General features: G+C 39.6%; 1 protein-coding gene across 1 annotated transcript in view; it reads right to left on the minus strand.

Moving 5' to 3' along the window:
* Positions 1 to 22,195, minus strand: part of B3GAT2 (beta-1,3-glucuronyltransferase 2) — a 96,193-nt gene that overhangs the window by 31,384 nt on the left and 42,614 nt on the right. The window lies entirely within an intron of this gene.

Here is a 22,195-nt window from a genome sequence, read left to right on the forward strand (position 1 = left end):
AGAGAAGCCAGAGGAGTTGTCTTCCTTGAATTTTTTATTGTTATCAACACAAATCTTGGCTGGGGGCATTAACAATGGCATCCAGGGGCACCTGGGTGGCTCAGTTGCTTGAGCGTCTGACTTCGGCTCAGGTCATGATCTCACAGTTTGTGGGTTCGAGCCCCGCATCGGGCTCTGTGCTGACAGCTCGAAGCCTGGAGCCTGCTTCGGATTCTGTCTCCCTCTCTTTCGGCCCCTCCCCCACTCTGACGCCCCATCTCTCTCTCAAAAGTAAATAAACATTAAAAAAAGTAATAATGAGGGGCGCCTGGGTGGCGCAGTCGGTTAAGCATCCGACTTCAGCCAGGTCACGATCTCGCGGTCTGTGAGTTCGAGCCCCGCGTCAGGCTCTGGGCTGATGGCTCAGAGCCTGGAGCCTGTTTCCGATTCTGTGTCTCCCTCTCTCTCTGCCCCTCCCCCGTTCATGCTCTGTCTCTCTGTGTCCCAAAAATAAATAAACGTTGAAAAAAAAAATGTATAAAAAAAAAAGTAATAATGGGGGCGCCTGGGTGGCTCAGTTGGTTAAGCGTCTGACTTCGGCTCAGGTCATGATCTCACGGTCCGTGAGTTTGAGCCCCACGTCAGGCTCTGTGCTGACAGCTCACAGCCTGGAGCCTGCTTCAGATTCAGTGTCTCCCTCTCTCTCTGACCCTCCCCCATTCATGCTCTGTCTGTCTCAAAAATAAATAAACATTAATAAAAATAAATTTAAAAAAAAAGTAATAATGGCATTCAGATACAGAACAGATACCAGGCATTCTCCAGAGTGACAAAAAGAAAAACATACCCTACATCATGCCTTTCCAGGGAAACTGGGTCCAGCTAGAAAGGAGCACACCTCACGCACGCAGCTGGAGAGGCTGGCCCTCTTCCCACACACCCTGTTGTATCTGGTGAAGTTTTCATCAGACCACGTTCAACTCAAACTTATTTACTGGATTTCTGTAAGGGCAAAGACATGTTCGCAACAAAGCTTCCTGGCACTGGGCAGGCAGCGTTTTTGGGCAAACCACGGCCACCGCCAGAGGACGTGTTGAACAAGCCGTAAGCAGCCCACATGACACCTCTGTGCAAACTAGAAGGTTCCCATTTCCTGAGCACACACACGTGCAGGGGCTGGCAGCTTGGCCATTAAAGTCCAGGCTGGTTTCAGCTCACTCACCCTCTCAGCTGGGGGTGTCCTGGGGCGTGATGTACACAGCTGCCTTCGGAGGGCCTGTTGTCATTACAAGTTCAACACCAAAGCTTTACCTTATATTTACTATACAACTGAGCCATGATCAGTTAACCAATGGTTAAAATAATGATTACCAATCAAGGATTTTTTTTTTTTTATGAAAGGAAAATTATATACTTGGGAAATATTTTCAAGTACAATTCAAGTGAAAGTCATAGTAACCAGAAGCTCCCATTTGCCAGGAATTCCAATTTTATTTATTAATCTCTCACCTCACTCCAAAAAAAAAAAAAAATTTAAGAGTGTGAAACATTCCAGGTAATAAAAATCTCACTGCATCAGTCGTCCACAAATCTGGAATTAGTTTTACGGTCTATTACTTTCTCAATAAATTAATCACCACTGCCTTGTGCTCATACTAACTTATATGAGGATTTTTAAAAAGTTCTACTGAAGTAGAACTGACTGCAGGAAAGAGTGAATAGTTCTGAGTTACTAAGATTGCTTATAAGGCCGGCCCTCGGCTGGCATCTGGGAACTTGGCTTTTGAAACAGTCCTTATGCTGATAAAGTTGTTTTGTCTGCCTAGGCACCGAACACCTGTTTTCCTTTGGGGACCCTGAAACACTTGGGAGGGCAAGAGGTGCCTATGTGACCAGCCCCCATTAAAACCCCTAAACATTACATGGGTTTCCCAGGGCATTAACATTGCACACCTGTGGTTATAGTTTTGCTGCCGGAGGGAAGATGTGCTTGCGGGGTCCCTCATGGGAGGGAGAGAACGTAGGAAGTCTGCACATGGATTCCTCCAGACCCTTCTTCCTGGTGTCTTTCTCCCTCCTTGATCTGGCCACATATCCATACCGCGTCACTGTAATAACTCTAAGCCACAAGTACAACTATATGCTGGATGCTATGAGTCCTAGTAAATCACCAGACATGGGGGTGGTCTTGGGGGACCCCTGAGAGATGTATTTTTTTTAAAATGTTTATTGTTGAGAGACAGAGAAACAGAGTAAGCAGGGGAGGGGCATAGAGATACACACACAGAATCTGAAGCAGGCTCCAGGCTCTGAGCTGTCAGCACAGAGCCCGTCGTGAGGCTGGAACCCAGGAACTGCGAGATTGTGACCCTAGCCAAAGTCAGACGTTTAACCAACTGAGCCACCCAGGCGCCCCTAAAATGTATTTTTACAGCGTACAACTTGATACAGTTTGATACATGTATATAGCCACGAAACCATCACCGCAATGAAGATATCCATTATCCTGCAGAGTTCCCTTGGGCTCATTTTTAAATCCATCCCTACCATCACTCTCCACATCCCCAGTGCCCCTATCTGTGCATTCCCCACACCACTGGTCTCCTGTCACTATGCATTAGTTTGCATCTCACAGACTCATGTATGAATGGAATCATACAGCATATACTTTTTAAAAAATAATCTTTAGGGGCGCCTGGGTGGCTCAGTTGGTTAAGCGTCCGACTTCGGCTCAGGTCACGATCTCACAGTTTGTGAGTTCGAGCCCCCCATTGGGCTCTGTACTGACAGCTCAGAGCCTGGAGGGAGCCTGCTTTAGATTTTGTGTCTCATTCCCTCTCTGCCCCTCCCCCACTTGTACTCTCTCTCTCAAAAATAAAAAAAAAAAATGTAAAAAAATTTTTAAAAATCTTTAAAAAAATGTTTATTCACTTTTGAGAACATGTGAGTGGGGGAGGGGCAAAGAGAGGGGGAGAGAGGATCTAAATCGGGCTCTGCGCTTAGAGCAGTGAGCCCCATGTGGGGCTTGAATTCACACATGAACTGTGAGATCCTGACCTGAACCAAAGCCGGCCACCCAGGTGTCCCCAGCATATATTCTTTTTATTTAGCTTCTTTCACTCTGCGAAACTATATAACAATTCATCCATGCTATAATGTGTTTCAATAGTTAACTCCTTTATATTACTGAAGTACTTTGTTGCATGGATGTGCCACAGTTTTTGTTTTGTTTTGTTTTTTCCATTTGCCTGTGGATGGACAGTTGGGTTGTTTCAAACTTCTGGCTATACAGACAAAGCTGCTATGAACATCTGTGTACAAGTCTATATGCATTTCATTTTGTTTTCTAAATATTTTTGAGAGAGAGAGAATGCGCACACACACATGAGCGGGGGAGGGGCAGAGAGAGAGGAAGACACAGAATCCGAAGCAGGCTCCAGGCTCCGAGCTGTCAGCACAGAGCCTGACATGGGACTTGAACTCACAACCTGTGAGATCATTACCTGAGCTGAAGTCAGACACAACCAACTGAGCCACCCAGGTGCCCCCATTTTTTGTTTTTGATAGATACCTGAGTGGAATGGCTGGATCACATGGTACACGTACATTTAACTTTTTATGAAACTGCCAACTTATTTTCCAAAGTGGTTGTGCCATTTTTCATTCTCACTAGCCACGTGAGAGTCCCCATTACTGCACATGCTCAGCTCAGCAACACTTGGTGTGGTCGATGTTTTGCTTTAGCCATTTTAACAGGTACGAGTAGTATTTCATTGTGCTTCTAATTTGCATTTTTCTAGTGACCAATTATGTTGACTATCTTTTCATGTGCTTGTCATCCATAATCTCTTTGAAGAAATATTTATGCAAACCTTTTGACTATTTTTAAAATTATTTCCTTACTATTGAGTTTTGAGAGTTATTTATATATTCTGCATACAAAACCCTTCACAGATACCTGATTTACAAATATTTTATCCCAGTCCGTAGCTTATCATAATGTTCCCTCATAATAATGTGTTTTGAAAAACAGAACTTTTAATGTTGATGAAGTCCAATTCATCAATTTGTTCACAGATCATGCTTTTGATGTTGTATCTAAAATATCTTTGCCTAACTCAAGCTCACAAGAGTTTTCTTCTCTCTCCAAGTATTAGAGTTGTAGGTTTTACATTTAGGTTATGATTTTGAGTTGATTTGTGTGTATGGTGTGACAGACAGACTGAGGTGATTTTCCTTCTCCTTGCGGATGGATATCCAACTGTTCCAATTGTAACGTGCACATGGGTATGTGACTGTCCTGGAACAACTCCATGGTCTTTGGACCTTTGTCAAAAGTCAGTTGCCATATACGGGTGGGCTTATTTATGGACCTATTCCTCTGACCCACTGGTCTGCTTGGGTGATCCTGATGCTAATATACTGTCCTGATTTACTATGGCTTTATAATAACTCCAGTAATCAAGTAGCATTAGCTCTCTTTGTTCTTCTTCCAAGTTTTGACTGTTCTAACTCCTTTTCCTTTCCATAGGAGTTTCACAGGCACATTGTTCATTTCGGCAAAATGTGATTGGGGTTGCATTAAATCTATAGCTCAATTTGGTGAGAACGAACAGCTTAACAGAATGGAGTCTTCTAACACATGAACATAATACAGCTCTTCATTTACTTAGATCTTTTCCATGTAAAAATTTTTTTAAAAAAATGTATTTATTTACTTTGATAGAGTGAGCACATGTGAGCCAGCGGGGGAGGGGCAGAGAGAGGAGACAGAGAATCCCAAGGCTTTGTGCTGTCAGCGCAGGGCCTGATGCCAGGGCTCAAACTCACAAACCATAAGATTCTGACCTTAGCTGAAATCAAGAGTCAGATGCTTAACCGACTGAGCCACCCAGGCGCTCCAGATCTTTAATCTTTCTCAGCAATGTTTTCACGATTTAATTTTTGAATCAATAGCAACATTTAATGCTTTTGTGTCCTAGGTCTTCTCCATATGGGGAAAAAAATCCAGAAAATTTACTAAAATCTTCACAGAAATACAGCCCTCTCCCCGACTCACTCCACCTTCAAATTCCTGTTCCCTCACACACTGCAGAAAATATAAACATTTCTATTTTTTGTTTTATATATCAAACATGCCAAATATACAAAGAAATCAAATTAAATGTAACCTGTGTTTTTCTTCAATTGATACAATGGCTATTTATTGTAAAGGCACTAAAAATAGGACTGTTCGTTTTTGATATTTCCTTAAAGTGTTTATGATTTTTCAGCCCCTAAACTGCTCTTGCCCAGAGCAGTAAATTTTCAAATATGGTAAACATTGGTAAAAAGACCCCATCTCAGACTTGTGTGTCTTCTTGAAAATGGATAGGTTGAGGGGTCCCTGGATGGCTCAGTTGGTTAAGCATCCAACTTTGGCTCAGGTCATGATCTCACAGTTTCTGAGTTTAAGCCCAGTGTCGGGCTCTGTGCTGACAGCTCAGAGCCTGGAGCCTGCTTCAGATTTTGTGTTTCTCTCTCTCTCTGCCCACCCCCACTTGTGTTCTCTCAGAAATAAATGTTTAAAAATTTAAAAAAAAGAAAAGAAAATGCATAGGTTATGCTCTGCATACATCAGATGCCAGAAAATTCTTAAGTGTGTAAGCACTTAACTGAAATGTGGGCCACGTGTAATGAGTTAAGCAGTGTGTGCCTGAGCAGGGCAAGGGACAAAGCTCACAATCAGGAGAGGAGGAGAGACAATAAAAGAGAAGTCAAAACTGTTTTTAAAATAGGAAGAGGGTGCCTGGGTGGCTCAGTTAGTTAAGTGTCTGATTCTCAATATCAGCTCAGGTCATGATCCCAGGGTTGTGAGATCAAGTCCCCCCATCAGGCTCTGCACTGAGTGTGGAGCCCGCTTGGGATTCTCTCTCTCCCTCTGCTCCTCTCCCCTTCTCTCTCAAATAAAAATAAAATAGGAAGACAGAAATCACCATTAAAGAGAATACTCCTCTCCCCTTCTCTCTCTCAAATAAAAATAGAATAGGAAGACAGAAATCACCATTAAAGAGAATAAACCATAACTGTGAGACCACCAGTAAGGGGATTAAACATGACCCCAGTGCATTTTATGGCAGGCTTTTCACTTCCACTGGGCCATGGAAGACATGTAGGATTTGGCCCATAGACTGAGGAATAGCCTCAGGTTCCAAGTAATGAGATGAACCAAAGAAGCAAAACTTCACATTTCTGTGCCAGTTTCTCGCTAGAAAATGAAGGTTTACCTTAGCACATTCCAAGCTAACACTTACCTCTGTTTGATTTTTTTTTTTTTTTTTAAGAGAACGGGGTGTTAAAAGGTGCAAGAGTGACTATTTGAATGCAGGTGAAAAGGCAGGATTATATTGCCAAGTATGCTAAATTTAAAAAAAGTTTTGTCATTTGAGTAAAATACTTTGGAAAGATCCAGATGCCCTTGCCACGTGTGCACTGTTCTGAGAGTCAACATGAAATGCTTCATCAGACACGCAGCCCCCCGGCACACCACCACTGTGCTACATAGAGTGTGCCAGACATTTCAAAGGAAAATAGCACATCTATTTACAGAACTTCCTCATTTCACCCCTGGGATCTATCCTTTGTTCCGTGTCCTTTTCACTCAATCTATGCTCTTGAAGGATTCCTTGGCAGCCACCTTCTTTTCTGAGGAGGGGGGGAAATGTAACAATGACTATTAAAAGCAAAAGCACTTTTTAAAGAAAATTTTTTAATATTTATTTATTTGTGAGTGACACAGAGACAGACTGAGAGGCACAGAGCAGGAGCAGGGGGAGGGGCAGAGAGAGAGAGGGAGACACAGAATCTGAAGCAGGTTCAGGCTCTGAACTCTCAGCACAGAGCCCGACATGGGGCTCAAACTCACTAACTGCACAGAGCCTGATGAGGGGCTTGAACTCAAAAACTACAAGATCATGATCTGAGCCTAAGTCAGACACCCAACCGACTGAGCTACCCAGGCGCCCCAAAAGCACTTTTGTAGAACTAAAATATTCTCAGTGTTTAAAAGCTTTGTTACTTCCTTAACACAAAATAGTGGTTACATAACAGACACATCTTCAAGTGCCTGGTATGAGCTCCAACCTAAAACAGAGGACTACAGCATTAAGATATTAAGATATTAAGCTATCAATTAGATATTAAGATAAAGAGAAAGCAATTCATATATTTATAACCGTTACATTATGACAAATAGGTCTGGTCCCCAAAGCATTGTCTTCCTATTTATTCAATACCAAAGTCATAATCTGTCATTTATTCCTCCCACTATGACCCCAATTAAATAGGACTTACAGAGCAATGTTAACCAGCCAAAATTATGGGCAGAGTAATTTCCATAGACCCAATGGCTACAAAGGACACAAAAGACACATCTGGTGCATCTTCACACTCTTCCAGGCTAAATGCCATTTAAACTATCCCAGGGCAGCTGGTGCTTGTTTACCTTTATCTTCTCCAGAAAAGGAGGGAGGCAGGTAAATATAGCCCACGCCTGTGTCTGGTGACCCTCACCAACAATCTGCTGGTGGTTTTTAGCCAACTATTTTTTCTGCAGCTTTAAGCTGCATCCTTTTGGTCCCACCTTTGGGGTATGGCTGACAGTCAACTACAGGGACTGGAACACTTCAGAAGATCACACGTAGGTGATCATCAAAATGCCCTCAGAGTAAAACAGAAAAGTTAAACAAATGCCTTTAGCTTCCTTTAAGACATACCACTGAGGTGAAATCTTGTTTTATTTTGTCCAAAGGGAAGTGAATAAAGTTCTTGATCTTAAATTTAAAACACTATAGGCAACCTCAAGGAGTAGAATTACAATAAAGAACGTTACATGCTGTATCCTGCTTTTTTAACTAACAATTTCAATGAGAGAGAAAAACACGTGGAATTGTGGCAGGATCCAATGAACTAAAGACACAAAGGAAAGAGCAGAAAAAATGTAAGGAAAGAATACAGAAATAATGACCTGGAGCCAAGGTCACTGTCCATAAACATCTGACATTTTCCAACAGAGAAACTACATTACATAATCCAAAATACCCATAAATTTCCTTTGTAACAACTTCGAAAATTAATGTCCTATCTGTACTTTCTCTTTCTTGCATCTGCCCCTGATGACTTTAGCAATCATTTCCCAACTAACTGATACTTGGCTCGATGCTATTCATTCCACAGTATCCCTCACATAACTTTATATTGCCTTGGATCTTTTTTTGCCTATTTTGATTTCTGAAAACCCCTATTTCCACAGCATGAACTTTTGAGGTGCATAAGCTAATTACTTAATGTATATGAAAATTCTAGAAAGCATAAGTAAGTGTTCCTAATGTTACATTATAAACCCATCTCGTATGTCACTGGGTTAAAGAACAAATCTAACATTTCTTTCATACTTGCTGTATTTTTTCACTAAACACCTATCACATAATGTATGTCCAGTGCTGTGCTAGGCCCTGAGCAAGGATTACAAGGTCCTTGCCTACCAAGCCAACATTCCAGAAGAGAAAAGTCAATGATACATTGAATTGAAAAATTAGTTACTTAATTTCTATGCTGATGAAGGCTGTAAGGGAAGTGTACAGTGTGACAGGAGCAGGCTGCAGACGATCTGACATGATCTGGGAGCTGCTATAGTTTCCTTGAGGACATCAGCATGAGCTAAGCCTAAAGCCTGAAGTATTAACCACAGTGGAAAGGAATACCAAAAATGTTCCAAGCAGAAGGGAATTCGGGTACATGGGCCCCTGAGAAGAAAGTTCCACTGCATTCCTTAATTAAAAAAAAAAAAAAAAGGTAGGGGTGCCTGGGTGGCTGAGTCGGTTAAGCATCCGACCTCAGATCAGGTCATGATCTCACGGCTCGTGGGTTCAAGCCCTGCGTCAGGCTCTGTGCTGACAGCTCAGAGCCTGGAGCCTCCTTCAGATTCTTTGTCTCCCTCTTTCTCTGTCCCTCTGCTGCTTGTGCCCGATCTCTAAAATAAACATCAAAAAAAAATTTTTTTTAATGAATAAAAAGATCTTTTGGGGATGGTGGATGAAAGGAGTCAAATTTCTCACCGTTGGAGAAAGAATTTACAGCCAAGCAGAAGAGAAGGCTAGAATGATCCACTTGGTTATGGATTAGAGCTGGGGACATCAATATGAACTCATGTTTAATTGAACATTGAGATAGTTATACAGATACAGATATATGTATACACACGGGTTAGTACCAGACACACATTTTCTTGCTTTATCAACTGACAGGGCCCAGAAACAATGACACTCCAGTAACAATGAGCCCACCTGGTGCCCAGGTCTTGGCTTCTAATACTATACTTTAATAAAAGGAACCAGAGGTACTTGGAGAAGTAGCTGATTCTAGGTCTGGGGAAGAAAATATTCAAGAAATATCCCATGGTATCTTTAGAGCCAAAAAGTAAGGAAGTTTCCCCAAACAAAAATAAATAAAAAGCTGTACACTGATGGGTACATGTAAAAGGCACAGTCAACTGAAAATGTTCTAATTGGTCAAAGCTGAAAACAATGTGAGCAACAAAATTAAGGAATAATGGATTACACCCTAAAGTGTAAATACTAAATACTAATATCACTTGAATTATGCAAATAATTGAATTAATAAGTTAATGGGCAATAGATAAATCTCCCATTCAGAAGCATTCCAAAAATTTTATGTCAATAGCCCTCCCAGGAGATGGAACAAAACTCCCCACTCCTGTATGTGCTGCACACAGGAACTTCCTCCCAAAAGAACAGCCTGGAAGAATGGTTGGAGTGGGGAACACGCTTTACAATAAAGAGGTCTGATGAAACCTACCTCAGCTGAATGATCAAGGTTAACAACAACACTGATAAATTATGTATTTTTATGATGTACTGAATGGGACTTTACATGTGTGGTCTTTTCTAATACCATTCTCCAATAAAAGGAAACAGGGTTCCTTGGAGAAATGGCTGATTCTAGGAGTGGGGCAGAACATACACAAGGTGATCCTGAGCATCTGGGAGCACCAGAACATAAGGAAGTGTTCAAAAACAAACAAAAACTTCAAGCAAACCCACATTGATGGAGGTATGTCAAAAGGACATAGCCAACTGAAAAAGCTCCCGATGGCCAGAACCAAAACACCTTGTGTTATAAAATAATGTTGATTCTCTGTACCCTTGACTTGATGTTATCAAAGTAGCACTTTCCCCCTGTGGTCTTCTTCCCAAAACCCCATAACTCCACAATCTAATCATGGAAAAAAAATCAGTCAAATGCCAATAGAGTAGCATGCTATAATACACCTAGCCAGTGCTCCTCAAAACTGTCAAGATCATCAATAACAAGGAAAATCTGAGCAACTGTCATAATCAAGAAGAACCTAGAAAGACAGGACAACTAAATGTAATGTGGTATCTAGGATGGGACTCTAAAACAGAAAGAGGCCACTAGACAAAAATCAAGGACATTTAAATAAAGAATATACTTTAGTTAATACTGTTTCATTAGTTGTAATGCTTGTACTATATTAATGTAAAATGTTAATAAAAGAGGAAACTGGGTATGTAGTATAGGGGAACTTTCTAGTATCTCCTCAGTTTTTCTATAAATCAAAAACAGGTCTGTTTTTTTTTTGGAGAAAGAAGGAAGATGAGGGAGTGGGAGCATTCTGAGCTCACCATCTCCCAGGGACAAGCCAGGGCAACAACTACATATACCACAGCTCACTCTGAAAATGACCTGAAGACTGAGAGAACAGATCTTCCACACCTTAAGTCATGAGAAGGCCACACTGAATAGCAGAGGAGGAGCAGAGATGCAGCTGAGAACCAACCCACCAGCATGGCTACCGACGAGCAGGAGGGAGCAGTGAAGGGATTGAGCCCCACACCAGGGATGCCTGGCCCTGAGGACCTGCACTGGGAAGATAAGTCATCATACAGTCTGGCTTTAAAATTCAGCAGGGTTCAGAGTGCCTGGGTGGCTCAGTCAGTTAAGTGTCTGACTTTGGCTTAAATCATGATCTCATGGTTCATGAGTTCAAGCCCTGCTGACAGCTCAGAGCCTGGAGACTGCTTCAGATTCTGTGTCTTCCTTTCTCTACCCTTCCCCTGCTCATGCTGTCTCTTTCTCTCGCTCTCTCAAAAATAAATAAACATTGAAAAAATTTTAAAAATCAGTAGGGCTGAACTCCCAGAGAGACAGAGGAGCTAAAGGAAACCAAGTCTCTGCTTTAAAGAGCCAGCAGACTGTATCACCCAAGAAGGGTCCGAGCACAGAAGTAGAAGTTTGAGAAGCACCTGGGTTACGCATGAAGGAGATTTACTAATTTTAGTATCTGTGTCACACAGGTGGGGATCTGCAGGAACTTTCTTCAGGCCACATAACCCAGTGCTTGTGGGAGCCAGTCCTGACATTACCTGCCATGCTAGCACCATTTGCCCTGCCCTGGCACTCCCCTTCAGACACGCCTCACCCAATCTGCCTACCCAGGCAGGCACCCCTCAAAGCGGCTCCCACCCCACCACACCCAGCAAGCACCCTCAGATGGGACCGGTGTCTTCCCAAAGAACTACTGCACAGAATGGGGAATAGCTAACCCCACTCAACAGCATACACACAGTACTTGCAACTGGGCCTCTCAGCAAGCTGTGCTGAAGGAAAGTAGTGCCCATCAGTGCACCCACAGCAGTTGTGGCTGATCACTACAGACAGCAAAGGCCGAGGGCTCTGCCACCCACCAGTGCACCTCCAGATGCTGCAGCAGGGCTGCAGGGGACATGTAGGGGATAGGCAGTACCCACCAGTACACCTGCAACAGTCACAGCTCAGACACACCAGAAGGCTGCAAGCAGCCCACACAAGGGACGCCACTGCAGCATCTGGTTCTGGTAACCAGGGGTACTGCTCTACAAGGCACCACAGGATGCCTTCTACATGAGGCTACCACTTTCAAGACCAGGAATTTAGCTAACCTACCTAATACATGCAAACAAACATAGAGAGTCAGACAAAATGAGGAGACAGAGAATATGTTCCAAATCAAAGATGAAGACAAACCACAAAAAAAGCTAAACTAAATGAAGAAAAGCAATCTACCTGATAAGAGTTCAAATAATAGTCATAAGGATACTAGACTTGAAAGGAAAATGGATGAAATCAGTGAGAATTTCAAAAAAGAGAAAAAAAATTTTTTTTTATTAATTTTTTTAAATTTTATTTTCCATTTTTTAAAATTCACATCCAAATTAGTTAGCATATAGTGAAACAATGATTTGGGGAGTAGATTCCTTAATGCCCCTTACCCATTTAGCCCATCCCCCTTCCCACAACCCCTCCAGTAACCCTCAGTTTGTTCTCCATACTTATGAGTCTCTTCTGTTTTGTCCCCTCCCTGTTTTTATATCATTTTTGTTTCCCTTCCTTATGTTCATCTGTTTTGTCTCTTAAAGTCCTCATATGAGTGAAGTTATATGATTTTGGTCTTTCTCTGACTAATTTCACTTAGCATAATACCCTCCAGTTCCATCCATGTAGTTGCAAATGGCAAGATTTCATTCTTTTTGATTGCCAAATAATACTCCATTGTGTATGTATGTGTGTATATATATACATATACACACATACATACACACACCACATTTTCTTTACCCATTCATCCATCGATGGATATTTGGGCTCTTTCCATACTTTGGCTATTGTTGATAGTGCTGCTATAAACATGGGGTGCATGTGTCCCTTTGAAACAAAACACCTGTATCCCATGGATAAATGCCTACTAGTGCAAATGCTGGGTCATAGGGTAGTTCTATTTTTAATTTTTTGAGGAACCTCCACACTGTTTTCCAGAGTGGCTGCACCAGCTTGCATTCCCACCAACAATGCAAAAGAGATTCTCTTTTTCTGCATCCTTGCCAACATCTGTTGTTGCCTGAGTTAATGTTAGCCATTCTGACAGGTGTGAGGTGGTATCTCATTGTGGTTTTGATTTGTATTTCCCTGATGATGAGTGATGTTGAGCATTTTTTCATGTGTCCATTGGCCGTCTGGATGTCTTCTTTGGAGACGTGTCTATTCATGTCTTTTGCCCATTTCTTCACTGGAATATTTGTTTTTTGGTGTTGAGTTGGATAAGTTCTTTACAGATTTTGGATACTAACTCTTTATTTGATATCCCCTCCCATTCTGTCGGTTGCCTTTTAGTTTTGTTGAATGTTTCCTTCGCTGTGCAGAAGCTTTTTATTTTGATGAGGTCCCAGTAATTCATTTTTGCTTTTGTTTTCCTTGCCTCCAGAGACATGTTGAGTAAGAAGTTGCTGCAAGCAAGATCAAAGAGGTTTTTGCCTGCTTTCTCCTCGAGGATTTTGATGGCCTCCTGTCTTACATTGAGGTCTTTCATCCATTTTGAGTTTATTTTTGTGTATGGTGTAAGAAAGTGGCCCAGGTTCATTCTTCTGCATGTCGCTGTCCACTTTTCCCAGCAACACTTGCTGAAGAGACTGTCTTTATTCCATTGGATATTCTTTCCTGCTTTGTCAAAGATTAGTTGGTCATACGTTTGTGGGTCCATTTCTGGGTTCTCTATTCTGTCCCATTGATCTGAGTGTCAGTTCTTGTGCCAGTACCACACTGTCTTGATGATTACAGCTTTGTAGTCTAGCTTGAAATCTGGGATTGTGATGCCTCCTGCTTTGGTTTTCTTTTTCAAGATTGCTTTGGCTATTTGGGGTCTTTTCTGGTCCCATACAAATTTTAGGATTATTTATTCTAGCTCTGTGAAGAATGCTGGTGTTACTTTGATAGGGATTGCATTGGATATGTAGATTGCTTTGGGTAGTATTGACATTTTAACAATATTTGTTCTTCCAATCCAGGAGCATGGAATCTTTTTCCATTTTTTTGTGTCTTCAATTTCTTTCATCAGCTGCCTATAGTTTTCAGTGTATCGATTTTTCACCTCTTTGCTTAGATTTATTGCTAGGTATTTTATGGTTTTTTTGTGCAACTGTAAATGGGATCAATTCCTTGATTTCTTTGTCGCTTCATTGTTGGTGTATAGGAATGCAACTGATTTCTGTAAATTGATTTATATCCTGCAACTTTGTTGAATTCATGAATCAATTCTAGCAGTTTTTTGATGGAATCTTTTGGGTTTTCCATATAGATAATCATGTCATCTGCGAAGAGTGAAAGTTTGACCCCCCTCCTGGCCACTTTGGATGCCTTTTATTTCTTTGTGTTGTCTGATTGCAGAGGCTAAGACTTCCAATACTATGGTGAATAACAGTGGTGAGAGTGGACATCCCTGTCTTGTTCCTGACTTTAGGGGAAAAGCTCTCAGTTTTTCCCCATTGAGGATGATATTAACATTGGGTCGTTCATATATGGCTTTTATGATCTCGAGGTATGATGCTTCTATCCCTACTTTCTTGAGGGTTTTGTCAAGAAAGGATGCTGTATTTTGTCAAATGCTTTCTCTGCATCTATTGAGAGGATCATATGGTTCTTGTCCTTTCTTTTATTGATGTGATGAATCACGTTAATTGTTTTGTGGATATTGAACCAGCCCTGCATCCCAGGTATAAATCCCACTTGGTTGTGTGAATAATTTTTTTAAAGTACTGTTGGGTCCAGTTGGCTAATATCTTGTTGAGGATTTTTGCATCCATGTTCATCAGGGAAATTGGTCTATAGTTCTACTTTTAGCGTGGTCTCTGCCTGGTTTTGGAATCAAGGTAATGCTGGCTTCATAGAAAGAGTTTGGAAGTTTTCCTTCCATTTCTATTTTTTGGAACAATTTTAAGAGAATAGGTATTAACTCTTCCTTAAATGTTTGGTAGAATACCCCTGGAAAGCCATCTGGCCCTGGACTCTTGTTTTTTGGCAGATATTTGATTACTAATTAGATTTCCTTAGAGAAAAAATATTTTTCAAAAGTCAGAGTTTAAGAATACATTTACTGAAATAAAAAATACACTAGAGGGAATAAACTTCGGGATTAGAGAGTGAAGAAAAATGGATCAGTAATCTGGAAGATAGGGTAGTTAAAAGCAACAAAGCTAAAGAGGAAAAAAAATTTTTTTTCAAATGAGGATGGGTCAAGGGACATCTAGGACAGTATCAAACATAATAACATTTGCATTCATATGAAGAAAAGGATAGAATGGGGAAGAAATTTGTTTGAAGAAATAATAACTAAAAACTTCCTAATCTGAGGAAGGAAATAGACATCCAGGTCCAAGAAGCACAGACAGCCAGCCCCAAACAAGATGAACCCAAGGAGGTCCACACCAAAACACATAATAACTAAAACAGGAAAAAGTAATGATAAAGAGAGATTCTAAAAAGTAGCAAGAGAAAAGCAAACAGTTACATATAAGGGAAAGCCCATAAGACTATCAACTGATTTTTCAGCAGAAACTTTGCAGGTCAGAAGAGAGTGGCAGGATATATTCAAAGTGCTGAAGAGAAAAAAACCAACACCCAAGAATACTCTGTATCTTGCAAGGTTATCATTAAGAACTGAAGGAGAGATGGTTTCCCAAACAAAAGTTTAAAAACTTCATCACCACTGAACTGGCCTTACAAGAAATGTTAAAGGGATGTCTTGAAATGGGAAAGAAAAGACTGTAACTAAAAGAAAATTACAAAAGGAAGAAAATTGCTATAGAGAACAAACTGATGGTTACCAGAGGGGAAGTTGTGAGGGAGGATGGGTGAAATAGGTGATGGGGATTAAGTAGTGCACTTGTCATGATGAGCACTGGGGGTTGTGTGAAATTATTGAATTACTGTATTATACACTTGAAACTAATATAACACTGTTAACTCAAATTAATATAAAAACTTTTTAAAAAGAAAGAAAATTAACTGGTAAAAGCAAACACACAGAAGGTCACTTATAAAACTACTATTAAAGTGAAAACATGAAAGTACTATCAATTATATCTACAAAAAAATTGTCAATGGCTACACTTACAAAAAGACAAAATATGGCATCCCATACACAAAATGAGAAGAATGAACATGTAAAACTTTTAAGAATGTGTTCAAAAAGTTATATACAAACCTCATGGTAACCATAAATCAAAACCTTATAAAAGACACATAAAAATAAAGAAAAAGAATTCAGGTTTAACACTAAAAAAGTCATCAATCACAAGGAAAGAGAACAGGAGAAGAAGAAAGGAAAAAAGAATTACCAAAAGAAAAAAAAGAAGAGTAAAAAATGGGGTACCTGGGTGGCTCAGTTGGTTAAGCATCTGACACTTGATTTCAGCTCAGGTCATGATCTCATGGTTCATAGGATCAGGCTCTGGACTGACAGTGTGGAACCTGCTTGGGATCCTCTCTCTCCCCCTCTCTCTGCCCCCTCCCCTGCTCATGCTGTCTGCCTGTCTGTCTGTCTCTATCTCTCTCTCAAAACAAACATTTCAAAAAGAAATGAAAAGAAAAACGAAAACAAAATGGCAATAAATACATATCTATCAATACTTACTATAAAGTAAACAGACTAAATGCCACAATCAAAAGATGGGTGACTGAATGGATAACAAAACAGGATGTCTCTCTACATGCTGCCTACAAGTGACTCACTTTAAATCTAAACATACATACAGACTGAAAGCAAAAAAAAAAAAAAAAAAAAAAAGGAAAAAGACCATCCATGTAAATGGAAACAAAAATAATAATAATCTGAGGTAGCAATGCTTTATCAAATGTACTTTAAAACAAAGCTGTAACACTCTCAACAATAGCCAAATTATGGAAAGAGCCTAAATGTCCATCAACTGATGAATGGATAAAGAAATTGTGGTTTATATACACAATGGAGTACTACGTGGCAATGAGAAAGAATGAAATATGGCCCTTTGTAGCAACGTGGATGGAACTGGAGAGTGTGATGCTAAGTGAAATAAGCCATACAGAGAAAGACAGATACCATATGGTTTCACTCTTATGTGGATCCTGAGAAACTTAGCAGAAACTCATGGGGGAGGGGAAGAAAAAAAAAAGAGGTTAGAGTGGGAGAGAGCCAAAGCATAACAGACTCTTAAAAACTGAGAACAAACTGAGGGTTGATGGGGGGTGGGAAGGAGGGGAGGGTGGGTGATGGGTATTGAGGAGGGCACCTTTTGGGATGAGCACTGGGTGTTGTATGGAAACCAATTTGACAATAAATTTCATATATTGAAAATAAAAAAATAAAATAAAATTAAAATAAATAAAATAAAATAAAATAAAATAAAAATAAAATAAAATAAAATAAAAATAAAATTAAAAAAAGCTGTAACAAGAGAAAAAGGGCAGTATATAATGATAAAAGGACCAACCCAACAAGAAGACATGTTCATAAATATCTATACATCCAGTATAGAAGCACATCAAAATATTAAGCAAATGTTAACAGATTTAGAAGGAACTGGTAGTCATACAGTAACAGTAGAGGCTTTAACACCAAACCTGTATCAATGGATAGATCGCCCAGGCAGAAAATAAGTAAGGTGGCTTTGAATAACATATTAGACCAGATGGACTTAACAGATATATACAGAACATCCCATTCAAATTTTTTCTTGGGATTATTTCAAGTTTCATAGTGTTGTGGTCTGAAAATATGCATGGTATGATCTTGATCTTTTTGTACCTGTTGAGAGCTGATTTGTGACCTAGTATGTGATCTATCCTGGAGAATTTTCCACGTGCACTTGAGAAAAATGTGTATTCTGCTGCTTTAAGATGAAACGTTCTGAATATATTTGTTAAGTTCATCTGTTCCAGTGTATCATTCAAAGCCACTGTTTCCTTTTTGATTTTCTGCTTAGATGATCTGTCCATTGCTGTAAGTGAGGTATTAAAGTCTCCTACTATTATGGTATTATCAATGAATTGATTTATGTTTGTGATCAACTGATTTATATACTTGGGTTCTTTCAAATTGGGGGCATAAATATTTATAATTCTTAGATCTTCTTGATGGATAAACCCCTTAGTTATTCCCTTCTTTATCTCTTGTTACAGTCTTTGTTTTAAAAAACAGAGAGGGAGGCAACCCATAAGAGACTCTTAACTACAGAGAACAAACTGAAGGTTGCTAGAGGGGAGGTGGGGGGAGGGAAGGGCTAAATGAGTGATGGGCATTAAGGAAGGCACGTGTTGCAATGAGCACTAGGTGTTATATGTAAGCAATGAATCACTGGGTTCTACTCCTGAAACCAATACTACACTATATGTTACCTAACTTGAACTTAAATAAATTAATGTTTAAAAAGAAAAAAAGAAAAATTCAACATCTGAAAAAGTTTTTTAAAAAAACATTCTATCCAAGAGCTCACCAAACTCCACACCCGAAAAACAAATAATCCAGTGAAGAAACGAGCAGAAAGCATGAATAGACACTTCTCTAAAGAAGACATCCAGATGGCCAACAGGCACATGAAAAGATGCTCAATGTCGCTCCTCATCAGGGAAATACAAATCAAAACCACACTCAGATATCACCTCACACCAGTCAGAGTGGCCAAAATGAATAAATCAGGAGACTATAGATGCTGGAGAGGATGTGGAGAAATGGGAACCCTCTTGCACTGTTGGTGGGAATGCAAACTGGTGCAGCCGCTCTGGAAAACAGTGTGGAGGTTCCTCAAAAAATTAAAAATAGACCTACCCTATGACCCAGCAGTAGCACTGCTAGGAATTTACCCAAGGGATACAGGAGTACTGATGCATAGGGGCACTTGTACCCCAATGTTTATAGCAGCACTCCCAACAATAGCTAAATTATGGAAAGAGCCTAAATGTCCATCAACTGATGAATGGATAAAGAAATTGTGGTTTATATACACAATGGAGTACTACGTGGCAATGAGAAAGAAAGAAATATGGGCTTTTGTAGCAACATGGATGGGACGGGAGAGTGTTATGCTAAGTGAAAAAAGTCATACAGAGAAGGACAGTTTCCATATGTTTTCACTCCCATGTGGACCCTGAGAAACTTAACAGAAGACCAGGGGGGAGGGGAAGAAAAAAAAAGTGGTTAGAGAGGGAGGAAGCCAAAGCATAAGAGACTCCTAAAAACTGAGAACTGAGGATTTATGGGGGGTGGGGAGGGGGGGGTGCGTGGGTGATGGGTATTGAGGGCATCTGTTGGGATGAGCACTGGGTGTTGTATGGGAACCAATTTGGCAATAAATTTCATAATAAAAAAAAAAGAAAGAAAAAAAACATTCTATCCAAAAAGAGCAGAATATACATTCTTATTAAGTGCACATGTAACATTCTTCAGGATAGACCACACGTTAGGCCACAAAACAAGTCTCAATAAATTTAAGAAGACTGAAATTACATTATGCATCTCTTCCAACCACAATGGTATAAAATCAGAAATTAATTATAATAAAAGAACTAGAAGAAACATAAATGGGGAGGCTAAATAACATGATACTAAACAACCAATGGCTCAACAAAGAAATCATAGAGAAACATAAAAAATACCTGGGACAAGTGGAAATGGAAACACATAACTTCTAAATCTTTGGGACATAGCAAAAGCAGTTCTAAGAGAAAATTTACAGCAATGCAGACCTATGTTAAAAAAAAAAACAAAATCTTAAATAAGCAATCTAAACTTACCACTAAAAGGAGCTCGAAAAAGAACAGAGCCAAGTTGGTAGAAGGAAAGAAATAATAAAGATCAGAGAAGAAATAAATGGGGATTAAAAAAATAGAAAAGATCAATGAAAGGTCCCAGTCGGTTAAGCGTCCGACTTTGGCTTAGGTCACCATATCATTGTTCGTGAGTTTGAGCTCCACGTCGGGCTCTGTGCTGACAGCTCAGAGTCTGGAGCCTGCTTCAGATTCTGTGTCTCCCTCTCTCTCTCTTCCCTATTCCATTCACGCTCTGCCTCTTCCCCCTCTCTCAAAAATAAATAAACATTTAAAAAAAAAGATCAATGAAACTAAGAGGTAGGTCTTTGAAAACATAAAATTGATAAACCTTTAGTCAGACTCAGGGGAAAAAAAGACTCAAATGAAATCACAAATGAAAGAAAATAAACACATTCCAAATACATGAAAGAAATACAAGGAATTATGAGATTACTACAAAAATTATATGCCAACAAATTAAACAACCTAGAAGTAATGGATAAATTTCTAGACAAACACAATAATCTATGATAATCCATAATCAGGAAGAAATAGAAAATCTGAACAGACCAATTACTAGTAACAAAATTGAATCAATAAACTCCCAATAAACACAAGTCCAAGACCCAATGGCTTCACAAGTGAATGCAACCAAAGACTGAAGATGACTTAATAACTATCCTTCTTAATTATTCCAGAAAATAGAAGAGGAAAGAATGCTTCCAAATTCATTCTATGAGATCAGCATTACCCAGATACAAAAACCAGAAAAAGATACTACAAAAAAAGAAAATTACAGACCAGTATATCTGATAAACTTAGATGGAAAAATCATCAACAAAATGTTAACTAACCAAATACATTCAAAATGGGAGGCCTAGGTGGCTCCGACGGTTAAGCATCTGACTTCGGCTCAGGTCATGATCTGCCAGTTCATGAGTTCAAGCCCTGCATCGGGCTCTGTGCTGACAGTTCAGAGCCTGGAGCATGTTTCAGATTCTGTCTCTCTCTCTCTCTCTCTCTCTCTCTCTCTGTCCCTCCCCCACTTGCACTCTGCTCTCTCTCAAAAAAAAAAAATAAATAAACATTTAAAAAGTACATTAAAGGTATCATTCATCACAATCAAGTGAGATTTATTGGAGGATGCAAAGAGGTGTCAATATATGCAGACTGGTAAACATGATACACCACATTAATGAAAAATCATACAGATGCAGAAAAACCATTTGACAAAACTCAGCATCTCTTCATGACAAAAACTCTCAACAAAGTGGGTATAGAAGAAACATACTTCAACATCATAAAGACCACACCTTAGAAACCCACAGCTCACATCAGACTCAAGGGTGAAAAGATGAAAGCTTTTCCTCTAAGATTAGGAACAAGGTAAGAATTCCCATCTCCACTTTATTCAATATAGTACTGAAGTCCTAACCACAGCAATCAGATGAAATAAAAGGAATCTGAACTGGTAAGAATAAGTAAAACCATCACTATTTGTGGATAACATGAGACTATATATAGAAAATCCTGAAGACCTCATTAAAAAAACTGTTAGAATGAATAAATGAATTCCTTAAAGTTTCAGGATACAAAAATCAATAAATGGAAATCTGTTGCATTTCTATACAGCAATAACAAAGTAGCAGTAAAAGAAATTAACAAAACCATACCATTCACAATTACATCAACAAGAATAAAATACCTAGGAATAAACTTAACCAAAGAGGTAAAAGACCATACTCTGAAAACTATGATATTGTTGAAAGAAATAAAAGATGACATAAACAAATGGAAAGATGTACCATGTTCATGGACTGGAAGAATTGTTAAAATGTCCATATGACCCAAAGCAAACTACAGATTCGATGAGATCCCCATCAAGACAACAATAGTAGGGGTGCCTGGGTGGCTCAGTTGGTTAAGCACCAACTTCAGTTCAGGTCATAGTCTTGTGGTTCATGGGTTCGAGTCCTGCATTGGGCTCTGTGCTGACAGCTCAGATCCTGGAGTCTGCTTTGGATGCTGTGTCTCCCTTTCTCTCTCTGCCCCTCCCCCGCTTACGCTCTGTCTCTCTCTGGCTCTCAAAAATAAATGAATGTTAAAAAATGTTTTAAAAAATATTATTTTTCACAGAACTAGAAAAATTAATCCTAGAATCTGTATGGAACCACAAAAGACCCCAAACAGTCAAAGCAATCTTAAGAAAGAACAAAGTTGGAGGTATCATAAGCCCAGATTTCAAACTATGCTACAAAATTACAGTAATCAAAACAGTATGGTACTAGCAAAAAAAAAAAAAAAAAAAACAAAAAAAACAAAACAAAAAAAAACCCAACCAACCAAACAAAACAGACACACTGATCAATGGAATACAATAAAGGGCCCAGAAATAAACTCATATTTATACTGTCAATCTATGACAAAGGAAGCAAGAATATAGAATGGGGAAAAGACAGTCTCTTCAACAGATGGTGCTGGGAAAACTGGACAGTTACATGGAAAGGAATAAAAGTAGACCAATTTTTTACACCATAAATAAAAA

The sequence above is a fragment of the Puma concolor genome, chromosome B2 (assembly GCF_028749965.1).
Source record: "Puma concolor isolate L17-30 chromosome B2, mPumCon1.1.hap2, whole genome shotgun sequence".
In the NCBI taxonomy this organism is placed as follows: Eukaryota; Metazoa; Chordata; class Mammalia; order Carnivora; family Felidae; genus Puma; species Puma concolor.